The following is a 16009-nucleotide window of genomic DNA, read 5'->3' as shown; positions in this document are numbered from 1 at the left end:
AGAGGGGTAGTGGTGCTGAGGAGAAGTGTGGCTCATGTGCCAGAAGTGGTATTGTGTCAGGTTGATTTATTGAGTGAGCTTCACTTCACCGAATGTTCCGAGATATTTATTTCCCTAAAGGCTCTACAAAGATATGAACAGACCCGCATCCACAGATGTCATCATTGCTCATTTTACCGAGTCATGAAATTTTCTCAACTGCAATTTGTCCATCTAAATTGCTGTAACAGAACAATGTCAATAGTAGCATCCTCCTTCGGCACCTCCTTCTATCTTTGGCTCAGTTGCCAAATTCAGTACTTCTGTGCAACTTGGTGATAATTAAAGTGACAGAGACAGCTCACTGTCATTTCAAAGGAGTTCTTCTTCACGGGCATTACTACAATTGTCAAATTCAACTCTGAGTACCGACATGGAATGGAACAGAAGAGGAGCCGAATTAGAATACTTAAACACAGAATAATGCAGTGCGATCAAACTTACAGATGAAAATATGTGGAGGAAAGTAAAGGATATGAAAAAAGCAGGCTATGGGGCACTAAAGTCTGAATTTCAAAAGTGTTGCCTCTTAGCCCAGAGCCATCAGCCTCAAATACAACAGAGAGACTTTGATTTATCAATGTCCCTATCTTAAACTTCAAGAAAGGGAAGTATGAAAGCTGATTTTGAAAAGAGGTACAAACAGAAATGTGTATAAACATATATACATACACATAGACAAATCCCTATCTCCCATGAATAATCAAAAGCACTATGCAAATATACTACAAAGTTTGTCAGATACACTAGAATGTCAAGCATTATGACTTGAATATTTTCCATAATTTCCACTAAAATCATGTTCGGTACCTAACAGAATGTCAATACCTCTGTTAAATAAAACTGCATGCCTGTGCTGTACATCAGAATTCTCAGGTTTATTTAAATATGTTAATATTTCTCATTATGCCATTAACAATAACCTTCATCCATTTGTGAAAAACATTTTGCCAGGCATGCACATAAAAAATTAGCAAGTGAAGCAAAATCACCTTAATTTGCTTTGGACCAGCAAATAACCAACTAATTTGCAGAAATCCCTGCCAAGCACTCATATTAAATGCTTCATGCTTATTTTATGACCTCTGCTGCTCTTCTCCTTCCTGGGCCCTGAATCATATGATCATTAACATATTGCAAGGTCTGAAACTTTATTTTTTACATTCTTTAATTAATGCCTGTTTATAGAAGGCCATAGGACTTCAGATCCAGTTAATGAAACTTCGCTCCCCCAGGCCTCTGGGGCCCAATAGAGAGCTCTCTCCTCTGTTGTTTTAGTAGCGTTTTTCCAACTGTTTGTTTATACATACTTAATTGATCTCTTTAGTCCCAGAAGCATTCCAGAGACACAACCTGTTTGGAGGCAAGCTAAGTTTTCCCCCTTCCCTTTATAAAAGCCTTGGATGCCCAAGGTTATCAGTTTTAATTTGGAAGTTGAAGATTCAGCTTTATTTACACTGCGTAAAGCTAAGAACGGAAACAGGCCTTGGAGTGTTTGTTTTTGCATCCAAATATAGTGGAGGGGATCACAAGTGCATGCTGTATATAATTATTTTGATATAGAACTAAGTAATTACTAAATGCTACTATGTCTTATTTTATGGCACTGAACAAACACAGCGTTATAACAAGTTGAAAATAAAAACAAATCAGGCTGCCAATGCATGAAATTTTCATGGCTCTTCAATTTACATTTTACATATTCCCTATGACAAGAATTTCTATTATGCTATTCTCTTTTTTCTGCTATAATTAAATTAAAAAAGTAATTGGCTGGTGCTGCACATTGCAGCAATGTCTTAATCACATAGACAAACAGTTTTACAATAGCTTACACCATTTGCCACATGGGGCAATGGCATTATTGTATCATACTATAAACCCAAGACAGATAGCACATACCAGCTCTCAACCATCACGTTGGCCAGAACAGAATACAAGGTTCGTCCAGCATGCTGATTGGCAGCTGTATGGTGGAATTCCCAATGAAGGCAAATGAGGCCAATGCTGTTCACGTGCTTTTAAAAATTTCTAAAATTCAAGGACTATAAATCTGCAAATATTTACATTATCTCAAGTTCAGAGTTTCTAGTGGAAGCATAAAGAGAGGAAAATATGGGCATGAATCATTAAGACATTATGTGTATATTAGCAATGAGAAGGTATTAGTTCTCTAATGAAAAAAGAAGCCACCTTGATGGTGCATGTGTTTCATGTCTGCATATTATATACAGTTTTTAGTGGTATTTAGGCCTATATTTTCTGTTTATAGCTATATTGAACACTGTACTAATTATTGAAGGGTTTTGGAGGCACAAAATCTTTAATGTCTCCCAAAATTACTAATGAGGCATTGTTGAGAGCTAGAAGTGAATGCTAGCTTCTCAGGAGCTCCCAGGGTGGTGTAGAGTGAGCAGTTACAGTTCTGTTATCTAAGAAAATGAGAAGATAAGGTTCTGTATCTTTTAACTTCTACTAAGTCTCAAGTACTATGCTCACAGACAACTCAGTCCTATGTGAGAACAGCAACTGGGGCAAATCTAAAATCAGTTACTGACGATTTCAACAGGAGCAAGGAAGAAAGAAGAAAAAAGAGTCCGAGAAAGCAAATGTGCCACCTGCATAGTCCTGCAAGGAATAAAATCACACAGCCCGGAACACTCGACACAAACCCTCAGCAGAGAAATAAGTATATTTTACCATCCACTTTCTCTATTTGGCTATCAATGAAGTTGTTGTTCTTTAAGGAAACTAATAATTTTGAATGAAAATGAAGTCTCTCCTTCATTTGGATTACTTAGTGGTAAGAACAATTAATGTTTAACAAGCAAAAGAAGAAGAAAAAACTTCTCTTAACTGTCTATGAAAAAGCAGCAGAAAATAAAGATTTGCTGGAATAGAGCTCCCTAAAGTGAATAAAGCTAAGATGGTTACTGAAACACCTATGCTTGATTACTAATTCAGCCTTCTAAACCCTGTCAGAGAGTGTTGAGAATTATTAAATGACCTTAAACTGCAACTGGTTGATCCAAAAGTTTACAGGGTCAATTAATAGAATTTTGTTGCCAAGTTGAAATCTGCTTCAGATACTGCCATTATTGCTTCATTTTGTTTACTGATTATAAAGTGAGACCCCCTTTGGAAAATAAGGACATATTTAGACAAAGCCAGCTAAAGCCCCAGAGACAGGCCAATATCCCACTAGCAAGTTAGTCTTAAGCGGAACGTGATGTTAGAATAATACTCAATATAAACAAATACAAACTATGCTTTAAGGTAGAAAAAAACATTTTAAGCAGGATTTCAGTCCACACAGTGTGAATGTTGTTTGTAGACAGTCAGGAAGCAGTGTTTTTTTTTTTTTTTTTCCCCATTCAGTTTTCAGAGTCTACATCTTCTTCTGCCACATGCAGGCTCCTCTTCCCCACTTCCCTTGATCTAAACTCTCTGACTTAATGTAAGGGAAATCCAGTCATTCCTGACAGGTGCTCACAAGCTAAAAGACTTCAATCTTCACATGAATAGGGTGCACATCACATCTTATGCTGGTATACTCAAGCTTTCAGATTCTCTGTTTGCCACCAGAAATGTCAGCGTTTAGTACCTACTAAGCCATAGATTTATGAGGAAATGCTTGTAGATTGACATGCAATTTTGTGACAAATGCATCTTCAGTGTGAGATTGAGAGGAATGTTTAGGGCATGCCTAAGTGATTTAGTATTTTATACCTTTGCTCAAAAGGACAGTTCATGTAAGTCAGTTCATCTGAAGACTGTCAATCAAACAGAAACTAAAAATGATTCTGAAATCATGATTCACTTACAAAAAAAAGGAACTTTCTTTCTAGAATTCAGAGTTTCACAGTGCTGAATGCTGAACTGATAAGCAAGGTTTGAAGTGTAAAACGATTTAATGGAAACAAGGCAGATTACTTTCTTATTGAGATACAAAACAGAGCATCTCTGATTGCTTTTATTTAGGAGGTGCCAATATTTGAACATATGTAAAGTTTGAATTGTTTCCCATTTGCCCCAGACTTTAAAACATAATTCTTTTTCTTAATGTGCACTTTTCAGGGCAAGGAGTTGCAATGAACACCTCCCAGTCACAGAGAATTACAATGTTCTTTATCTCACCAGTACTGAAAAAAAAAAAAAAAAAGGAAAGAAAGAAAAGAAAAGAGAAAAGGGAGGGGAAAAAAAAACTTCCAAAGGTTCGGAATCCTGAAACCTGTAAACAAAATCTGTGGAGCAGATAAAATTTTAAATGGCACAATGCAATTAAAGCTGAATTCAATTTGAGCGCACCCTGTCCATCTGTCAGAGAGAAACAAAAGCCGAGAGGCTGCATTATTGCTGAAGCCCTGCTCTTGTTAATTTGCTTGCTGAGAGATTTCAATTTCTAGGAAGTGCACAAATTAGTGTTCAGTCAGGGCTGGATCCTTAGTAAGTACAAGCAGATGGTGGAAATCAGCCCTAATCAAGTGGCCAAAGCCTTTTTTTTCCCTGTCTGATTAAAGCATTTTAATCCTTTCAGATTGTCTATTTTTTTTAACAAAATATTCACCATCCTTTATTTTTCTTATATTGCTGGATGGATTTAAATTTAGCCTATCAATATGAGATTTTAAAAAAAGAACTTTGAAAAAGATATCTATACTTATCTAAATAACAAGTACTGGCTAGATTTATGAACCCTTTTAATGCCTTGTCTTCTATTATGTGTTAAATAATAGTCAGAATCAGTATTAACTCATATGCTAATATAAATATGGCATATTGAATCTCTTCTAGAGAAATTAAATTATTGAAGGAGTTAGAGAATATTTTCAGTGTTTAGACTGAAAGCTAGTAAAAGCAGCAAGCAACCATAAAATGTGATGTGTTTACACACATTTCCCACATTCAGACAAGAAAGAAAAAGATGTTATTTTATGCTAAGGCAAAACAACAAACACATAAATTCTTAATAAGGGAATCTGTTTAAGTCAAAACTAAGAAGATCCAGCAACTAAGAGAATTACAGTTTGGGGACAATGAAAACATTAACTTGGAATAAGAAAATATGTCATTGTCTTCAGAGGACAGAACAAAATGTATTCAGCACCTACATCTGTTACAGTCATCAAAGCTGTGTTGAGATGTGCTCAAATCTGCAAGCACAGTAACCAGGCAAAGAACATGTGACACAAATTCAAAACAAAACAAAATATTGTCATGCAATTGTGCTCACTTCATCAAACACTTGGTCCAAAGAACATTGTTCTTCTTTCATTTCTTAAAATTCTGGATACAGAAAAGCCAAATTTTTCTAGTCTCATAAAAACTATTTCTGATAATACGCTGGGGTTAAAATTTCCAAGTGTCCGAATGCACTCACAGCGGTCTTCTGGCATACGATCCTGAAACGCGGCCTGTAAATGTGGGTGCAACAACCAAAAAACTCATGGGGATGAAATGCCAGCTTAATGTCTGAAAACTTGGTATTGATTTCAGATATTCAAATTTTTCAACTTTTGAACAAGTTGAAACTTTGTACTATTTCTTATTCCCCTGACCATATGCAAAGTTCCTGTTAGTGCTTCAACATCCTGTTTAGCAATTTCATTACCCAACTGGTTTTGAACAAATGCCTCTCTAGCAGTTTGACAAGTGTTTTACAAAGGGTAATGCATATTTCTGATGCATTTTGTTTAACTAAGTTAATTAAACCAAATAATTTAAATGTTAGCTTCTTTGTTTGAACCTTTTTAACTAGATCTACAATTTTAATCTGAGAGATAGTATAATGATAATCTTTAGATAGCACCAAGTTCAGACATTTGCCTGTGTTTGATATAAAGTTGCAGATTTCCAGTTTAAAAAATGTAAACCTCATATATGAGGGGGAAAAGTACCCCTAACACAGAGAAACACTTACATTTTGTAATTTCTCCTTAAATTGTATCTAATCTTTTCATTGAAAAGTTAATAGAAAAAAATCAAAAATAAGTCAACACTACTAGACAATGATTTTGTGGGAAAGGGTTTATGCTTCTGACAACTAATAGAGATAGAATTAATTAGTTTAACACAACCTAAGTCTGCTTACAAAACATTAGGAAATATGTATTTCCTTCCCAACTTTGTCACTCATTCGTGTTTCAGGTAACTAACATGGCTGACATAGCCTTTCCTGAACACCACACTTGGTAGCGCAAAACCTGTTAGAGACCAGAGTCTTCTGTGATAGTCACAGCCCATTTCTGTCCAGGACTGAGCACTTGATAATTCTTCACTCTAAAATGTAATGAGGCACTAAGCTAAGAAGCACACAGGTGTGTAAAGGAACAGACTGACTTTCTTAGGATTCTGTGCATAGCATTGTGGGTAACATAAGGTATGGAAACATGCACCCACGATGCAAGCGCATCTTTCTACTACCACGGCCTCACACCTTTCTCTCCATCTGTTTCACATTCGCCAATATCTTTAGAGAGTCATGATGACAACTGAGGCTCCTGGTCTCTGCTCTTTAGGCTCTAACCATTCTCAAGGCCCCTGTCTTGACTCTTGCTGAATCTCACCATCATTAACTTCATGAGATGGCTTCAACTCTGCATAGCCCTTCCTTTGCTTGTAGTTCCCACCATCAAGAATGCCATTTTCAAGAAGTTCCATTTGCCAGGGACCAGTTGAAGCTTGACTTTCTTCCCCCATATTCCCTTGTCTCCCCATTGCAAACCCAGAATTGCTCTTTCACCTCTTCCCTTCGGTCAGATATATTGTTTTTGATTTCTAGGAGTTATGTAGATCCCTACGAAATTGTGGCCTATACTTATTTAGAACCTTCCTTTCCTACCAGAAAGGCAATTTTATTTTGTTTGCTTATTTTGTCACCATGGGAACAGTGATAGAGCACCAGTACATGATACAGGGATGACCAACTAGATGTGTTTATATAAACTGAAATGATATTTAAAAGTAATTTCCTAATTATATTTGCCCCATGTCAAGCACATAGCAGCCATATGTGATCAGTGCTTATTGACACAAACCATGCAGACAGAGTTTCGGGCTTGAGGAAAAGTCCTACGACAGAGTTCCATCGCAGTCAATGCAACGCAGTTTGAATTCGTGTCCAGCTGTCATCAATGGTCAGTGAGAATCAGAACAAGGGAGTGTTCAGGGCTACTGTTTTGATGGTTTGGAGGATAGGATGACACACACAATGAACTGCACTCTCTGGGAGGGTTTTTTTTGTTTTGTTTTATTTTGTTTTGTTTTAGCTGCAGAGTCTTCCTCATTTGCTATCTGCAAAACCATTACAACTAGGCCAGGACAATTCTGATACTTCATATATAATTAATAGTGGTTAAGGAAATTTATGTGGCAACTGTTTTGTAGAAGCCTGATTTCACACTTTCAATATTTAAAAAGGCTGCTGTCACGGCTGGTAGGAATAAAATTAAACCCACCAGCTGTGTTTTTTTTTTTTTTTTTTTTTTTGAGGAAAACACATAATGTTTTATTTCTGCTTTGTCTCCCATCCTGGTAAATGTCAGAAACAGAATAGGAATATACTGAATTACCCTGGCTTACCATTTGAAAATACATGTTGCTTTCTCTGTTTGGATGTTAACTAGGTAAAAATTTTAAGCACGCTTAGTGGGAGTTTTTCTTTTGTTGCGGCACAGTGTAATTCTTAAACTTCCCTGAGAATATTGAAGCGATGCTAATGTCCACCTGATCTTGCTGCAATTTTTTATGTTCTTTCCTTCACTAGATTTCTCCTCATTATAGGATAATCAAGGACAATTTCTAAGGGATATATTTTCTAAATCTAACATTAATTATAATTTTGAAACTATTCCAAGAAATTTTACACCAGATTATTTTAAATTGACCAGGCTTTTAGCCACCAAGGTCAACAGTATTTAGAAGAGACTTAAGTAGCATTTTTGAGCCATAAGGAATCCAAGCACTGGATTACAAAGTTTCCTTCTGTCTTTGTAGCACTGATGAGATAACCTGGGACTAAACACTAACACTTGGTTGTCATGGAAGCCTCTCACCTTGGAAGAAAAATAACCTTACAATTTCTTATTGATTATAAATAATGAAGAATTATTTTTCTAGAGTTTGATTTTTTTTTTACTTGTTAGCACTAGTAATTCCTCTAAGTGGAAAGACTAGTATAAAATCTTGTGCAATAAGTATGTATTGTATTAGGAAATAATGTCATTTTTAACAAAATAATATTACTTAAATTAAACAATTAGAGAAGATTAAAAAGAATTTCCTTGGATTTCTCAAAGATTGGCAAGAGCTCATAAAACATTTCAACCACTCTTGGTCTACCTGCTCCCAAATATTCCTTTTGTAGCTTATCATATTATCACCATCCTTCTCTGGCATAAAATCTTCACGAGGAGAGTGATTTATCTGAATGAGCTCCAAACTGATGGAATCCTTCCAAAATGTCATGCCATTTTTATTAACATACTGGAATTACTTAATTTCTTCCATCAGCTGATGATGAATCTAGGGATCATAAACTGAGATGAGTTTCTATTTTCATATAGGAAATGTAGTACGAATAACATCATGGGCTCCCAGGACACAGGAAGTAGATGGAGAAGGTAGCAACTCCACAGCATGGTGGGTGGGTACCAAGGGTGAGTAGAAGGAAGGCATAAGAGAGGAACTGTGGCACCTGGGAGTTTTGCCCAAGACACTCTTTGTTTTGCAGTAAAGATGAAGATGTTGTTAGGTTTCTTACATCAGCACAGATACAGTTAATGCTAAATTAACCACCATCTTTAAAAAATGCTAGACTTATATCTAAAAACAAAAAACATGAGAGAGCAAAATACTATTTGTTGATTTATTTATAGCTCCAAACTGTGGCTTCCAGAGGATTAAAATAGACAGTGGAAGCTCCTGCTCTCCAGGTCATTCCCACTTCCAGCACTCTTCTCGTTTAAGAGTGCTCTGCCAATATTTGTCACAGATTGCAAAATAAGACAAAGGGAGGGGGCACTGAAAATGCAAAAATAGCAGCTGCTATTTGTCATTGACAATCAGATAACTTGGTAAGTCTTTACAAGTTCGTACAGAAAGCAAAAGTGTGTGTGTGCGTGCGTGCGTGCGGGGGGGGGGAGAGATCAAAATAAAATTTTGTTCTCTTTTAGAAGCAAAATATGTGTGTTCTTTTTTTTTTAATTTTCAGCTACAATTTCCATTTTGAGGCACATTCCTGGACAGAAGGGTCTAACTGTTCATCACTGGTTCTTCTACCACACCAATGATGATATCAGCATTAGATAAATGATACGCCAAAAGATTTGTTTTTAATCTACATCCTAATATTTGCTCCCATATAACGATTCATAATCTCATTCTAGTCCTAGGAGAAACTGACCTTTTCACCTTTGCTCCGCCTGACTGAGCCTGCTTGAAGAAATGAAGCCAGAAATGGCTCACCTAACTCCAAACTTTACAACACGTGCCGCTTGAATGCATTCCCAGAAGTAAATAGCAACCACATCAAGTAACGTTGTCTGAGTAATATATTTGGAACTAAAACAAAACTCCAATAATATACCTCCCTTGTTTAGCACTCTGGCTCAGAGGACCTGTCATGATCCAAGCATAGCTCTGCACATGGCATCACTTCCTAAGACCAAGGCGTCAGCCACGTATGCCAGCCTCCCTATGCCAGGTAGATGTCAATTGCTTGGCTAATATACTTGCATCTTTGAAATTCTAGTCTTTCTGCTTTATTCCTCAGGAATTTGTTTCCATGCTAGTTCCCATTTGTAATACCTCTTTAACGGGTTCCTGTTTTACAATCTCCAAGAGATCGTCTTGCGGCTGTTATTCGATAAAGTTGTTTCCTGTGACCTCACTTTTATTATTGGCCAGAATTATCTGTTTTATGGTTTCTCTTGATCCGGTTAAACATCTGTCTGCAGAATTCCTACTACACTTTTTCTATCACCAAAGCTCTAAACAAATTTACTAGCAATTTGCAAAGAATTTTCATTATTTTTAAAAACACAAAAGCAATCAAAAGAGAAATATAAGCATCTTTAGAGGCACGACTAATGTAATCTATTTTTACATCCTTCATTGTGATTTCAATATAACATCATAAGATATAAACTATCATGTTCCCTATTCTGTTCAAGGTCATTTTGGCCATTGATTTCACAGCACTTGATGCTTTAAAGTAGGCTGACATCCTGCTTGTATGTCTTCAGCGAGGTTTAGTCAATACAGTAGGAAGAATCATTAGTTATTCAAGGTAAAACTTAAAAAAAAAATGTGACTGAGACACTTTTGACCTTCTCTGAATTGGGAAATGCTCTGTGCATCTTTATGTTCTTTTAAATATAATTTGTCTAAACTGTCTAAAGTAAATCAAAAACTATCACTCAACCCCCTTAGTAAAAAGGGTAAATTTTAATTGCAGAACTTAAACCTCACAATTAAAAGCTGTGCGCTACTTAAAGCCAACACAAACACGGGCATGAAAGCCGATGCATACAAATTAGATTCCTTGACACATTTGTAATTCTGAAGGATACTTTAAGCACAGACCATTTATTAAGCTTTAAGCATTTTCATAAGGCAGACTAGAAAAGATAGATAATTGTTACATTTTTATAATATTCTATCATTTCTATACTAAGTAAAAATTTATATTAAAATCTTATAAATTTTAAGGTATTCATAACAGTTCTCCAATAGAACATTTGTGGAAAAGCGTGTTCCTTTACACTGAAGATAGTTACACTTTTTGATATTATTAAACATACAGGTTTTTAAATTTAAGAAGCACCAGTAATTAATTTAAGAAATAATAAATATCTAGAAAATAAACAAAAAATAAATATCCAAATGGAAATAAAATAACAAAAATGTCATTTGCTACCAAACATACAGGAACATTTCTGTTAATCTGAAATTCAGGTATATTGACTTCTTGATACATAGTTTTATCGAATATATTCACAAAAATGTGCTCAAATGTTATAAATCTTTATAACTAAAGACAATGGGACATATTATATAGATCTAACAGAAAAAAGATCAAGTATACAGTGATATTTCAACTGAAGTTTAACTATTAAAAAGATTCCTGCTTTGAAAAAAAAAAGTTAAGGAAAGACCTTCACATACTTAATTTTTTGAGTACTAAGTCTTTTAAGTGTAAGTGTTTTGTGTATATGTGTGTGTATGTGTGTGTGTGGAAGATAAAGACAGAAAACTGAACCACAGCCTGTGAATTAAAAGTGGTAAATGAAAGTATACAAAAAAATTACTTGGAGGGAAAATTTTGCCAGTTCTACAAATTTGCAGAGATTAACACTTGTTGATACTTGTTGATATAACAACAGCCCCCACAAGGTGAGATGAGTGAATTCCAGACCTTGATTCTTTTTTTCTTTTTCTTTTTTTTCTTTTCTTTTTCTTTTTTTTTTTTTTTTTTTTTTTTTTTTGCAGTTTTGGGAGTGGGACCCGAAACCTAAAATACTCGAACTCTAGATTATATACTTAAGATTTTAATACTCACAAAAGTTATGTCATAAAGAATTAATCCACATGGTTGAAAAACAGAAGAAATAAGAAGCTAATTCTTGAATTAAAGGTTAATGAATAACCAAAGCAAAGCTATTTGAAAAACAGAGCCCATTTCAGGAAATTCTGTTTGTGTGTGTGTGTGTGTGTGTGGAGTATACGATGGGATATCTGTTTGTGCATATACGCATATGCTTGTAGACAGAAGCTGATGTCTAGCGGTAGCTTTTAATGCACTCTTTTTTATTTTTCAGCACAAAGTCTCTCGGTAAACCTGGAGCTCAGAATATCAACTTGCCTTACTGGGCAGTGAACCACAGGTTCTTCCTGCTTCCACCTTCTCCAACCTGAGCTTACAGATACCCACTACCACACCTGACTTTTATGTGGGTCCTGGAGATCCAAAAGTAGGGTTTCACACTTGAGTACCAGGCAATTTAGCAGAAGGCCCCCTCCCTCAGCCTTCAATGGGATCATTCTAATACATGCAATTTTAATACAAAATTCAATTTAGTAAAGCAGTAAGTTGTAGCACAAAGGAGTGCATTTATGGGGAATTTTGTTCATTTGAACATAGACTCTTTTCAAAGAGTGTTTCATTCCTGAAGAATTTAGAAATTAATTAAAGTAGAAATAATAAAAACACATAAAGGTAAACTGAGGATACCTATGGCTTCTGCATTCTGATTAGGAGGAGAAAATGCTATAAATCTGCTTGTAAAGCTGATTGAGGAAAGATAAAATGATTGGTCTAATCTCAACACAATGGTATCTGAAAGCTCATATAATTTCAGCTTCATTCTTTTTAACAAAATGAACTATTTTGGACTTAACACTTGAAGAACACACAGTACTATAAATTAAACTACAGTTTCTGAGCAAAAGCAAAAGTAGATTTTTATGATACAATACATTTTATGATGACATTGATTCCTGAATTTGTGTGTTTTGCTTGGTTGTGAATTCCCCAAGTCCTGTAGTCTGCAGGGACTGTTGATCTGAGTAGGATAGATTAGCAGTGTCCCTGATCAGGGAGACAAATCAGTAGAAAAAGGAATTCTCCTGAAACAGAATTCTATATTCAATAACTTTCTGGGTATTTTTAATAAATGTTCAAAGGAAGGAAATATAAGCAGTTCACTTCCCTTCTATATTACTATACACATTCTATCTCTAGGTGGTTTCCTGGTTATACTTAACAAATGAATAAATTACCTTCTATTTTAAAATCTGTCTAACGTAGTGAGTATACAACTTTTTATCATCGCTATTTGATAATCATTAATTATGTAAATAGCTACTAAGTGTTTTAGTCAAGATTGGTACTACAGATTTAAATAGAATTATTACAGAATAAACACTAAGATGCATTAAGATAGTTGTACAAAATTATAAAGTGAATAATTATCATTTCACCAAAGAAGAGTAAACAAGAAATTTTTCATGTATAAAAATGTAATGTCCATTGATGTGAAACAAGTTTCTATGAAACAAACTATTTCCTCAAATTAGTGTAACTTCTGTATGTATGTATACATGCAGAAAATACGGCCCATCTTTCCTTTTCCAATACAAATTATCAACTAACAGAAACTGAAACATTCTTAGGGGTTTCATTCTCACTATAGATCAGCAGCCTGCTAGTAATTTATCATTAAATAAATTAGCCTTTGGCATCTTAGACAGAATCTACCTTAAAAACACGAATACAAAGAGTCACTCTCAGAGAAAAAAAAATGAATCATTTTATTGTCGCTATTGTTTTGTTTTGTATCATTTTTCAAGACCCAGTTTTTCTGTATAGCCCTGGCTGTCCCAGAATTTTCTGTGTAGATCAGGTTGGCCTTGAAATCGGAGATCTGCCTGCCTCTGCCTTCCAAGTGCTGGAATGAGATGCATGTGCCATGACATCCGGCTTGAGAAAGAAATTACACTTTTACAGATCCAACATTCTTCCTTTTATACTATACACTGGCTCTCTCGCCTGCCATTTCACTCTGAAAGTAATTAGCATGGAAGAAATAGAAGCACTTTTAGCATGACACCCAAACCACAGGGAAAGGAGTAATTAATACCTACATGTGGCCCACCAGTAGGTTATTATTTGTAGGATAATTTTTGAAAAATGGAAGTTATGATACAAGCTGTTAAAATTTTAAACTGTGCTCCTTTCATTATAAATGGACCTGAATCACCTTTAAATTAATAAAAAAAAAATGAGCCAAAGGTCTTTTTACTCCTCTTCTTTCTTTGAATTTTCCTCTATTGTACATGAATTCTTTCAAAACTTACTTATGAATTAATTTAAATTCATGGTAGCTGTTTTATATTATCCTATCACTACTAATTTCAACAATTAGAGTCTTCATTCAGCTTTTAAAACTTGAGCATTAATTTATAATATACTGATGTTTTTCAAATGGTTAAATTCAAGAATCATATGTATATTTAAATTGTAGGCAGAAAGCTATAAGTTTTCATATAAATAAATATAATTTCAACTGGAACTGCCACCTGCCTGTAATTCAGCAAACAGTCAAACAAAGGGAGAGAGAAGAATCTGTTCCCTATGTCTTTCTGAAAGCGTAAAGTTGTTTCTTAAGCTATACACAAGTGAATCAACAAAAACAAGGTGACATCAAAGGTATAGGTCTATTCAGGGTAAAAACTGCATCAAATGTTGCCATGGAAGAAATGAAAGGCTCTACAATATTACACAGCAGGCTGTTGGCATTCTTGTAGACAAGTAAGTTAAGGGAAGATTCTTGCCAAGAGAGTTTGATGTGCACATTGAGCATACTTTGCACCTTAAAAGCCAAGTTAGCCGAGCGGTGGTGGCGCACGCCTTTAATCCCAGCACTCGGGAGGCAGAGGCAGGCGGATCTCTGTGAGTTCGAGGCCAGCCTGGTCTACAAGAGCTAGTTCCAGGACAGGCACCAAAGGTACAGAGAAACCCTGTCTCGAAAAACCAAAAAAAAAAAAAAAAAAAAAAAAAAAAAAAAAAAAAAAGCCAAGTTAGCTTTCTAATATGCAATATGCACAAAACAAAATGATCAGATAAATATGAAAATCAAGGAGAAATGTACCAGGCTTCAGCTGAAGCACAAGACTGTCCCTCCCAAGAAGTGCCCTCTGGAGAAATTAAAAGAAGAAGAAGAAGAGGAAGAGGAAGAAGATGGACAAGAAGGAGAAGAAGAAGCAATTTAGATGCCAGAATACATTCCTTTGGATATTAAAAGAAAGAAATCATTTGTATAAATTGAATAGTCCATAATCTTTGCTCTCCACTTTCTCTTCTTACAGAATAAACCATCACAGCATATTCTCCTAGCCTACACTTTCACTGTTATTTGTTGTATGCCTTGGAAGTCTTAAAACCAAAGAATTGGGGGCTTTTATTGCTCTTTTTAGTTTATCATATTTCACTCTTAAAAGTATGTTTTTCTTATTCCCCAAGGTTTTAGTTAAAGATATTACTATCATTCTAAAATTATGTTCTGTAATCTATAGTACAAGAAAGGCTGGTGCTCATAATGATGCAAAAAAAAAAAAATGGTACCAACAAACAAGAAAAAAAAGTGTTCCGTGAAGTCCCTGTTCAAAAGGCTTCGGTATCTAATGTTATTCAAATATGTACTGGCATTTTATTAGGGTTCTTTCTTATAAGAAGAAGTTCAAGTCGTGTACCACGTAAAAGGAGGAACCACAATGGGAAGATGTTGGCTCCCAATGTCATGGCCAGATTTATAGTTAGTCTAGTAGCCTCACCTAACCAGAGATTCTTTATATTTTCCATATATGATCCCTTTGCATAAGAAGTATTTACAGCACACCAAGTACAGAAAGATATAAAACTTATTATACAAATTTAGTTTTACTGATAAGAAATCATAATAAAGTTATTTCAAAACACTTCTTTGTGATACATATATCTTTATCATTCAGTGATAGCAACATCACTATAAGCACTATTGAGATTGAGATACTTGCTTATTTGCTGCATGAAGAATTAAGTCTTGCTCACTATGTGACACTAAAGGATACAGTGCAAATTCAATGCTTTTCAGAGTTCAATATTTTAAATTTATAATCACCAGTGTAAAGATTGCTGATTTGTAAAAAATGCAATAATAAGAAACAGTAGTACACTTGGGTTCATTTTTGAAATTTCAGAAAATACTGTCCCAATCTCAATTCAAATTTCATTGATCAGTTTATTATGCAATTCAAACTAGCAACTGAAAAAATAATTTTTAAATTAAATATTCTAATATAGTACAATCCAAGCATATACTAATTTGATACTTAGACACTAAAGAATAAAAGTAGAAAAATACTTAAAGTGTTTGTTTTCTGTAACTAACTCCTGATGTTTCTATAAGTGCAGAAAACTTGTATGTACAAC

The 16009-nt window shown here is 34.9% G+C and overlaps 1 protein-coding gene across 2 annotated transcripts in view; it reads right to left on the bottom strand.

The window, feature by feature from the left end:
* Positions 1–16009, bottom strand: part of Dach1 (dachshund family transcription factor 1) — a 373178-nt gene that overhangs the window by 306637 nt on the left and 50532 nt on the right. The gene's annotated exons all lie outside the window — the stretch shown is intronic.

The sequence above is a fragment of the Chionomys nivalis genome, chromosome 12 (assembly GCF_950005125.1).
Source record: "Chionomys nivalis chromosome 12, mChiNiv1.1, whole genome shotgun sequence".
Lineage (NCBI taxonomy): Eukaryota > Metazoa > Chordata > Mammalia > Rodentia > Cricetidae > Chionomys > Chionomys nivalis.
This window is presented reverse-complemented; position numbering and strand designations above follow the sequence as displayed.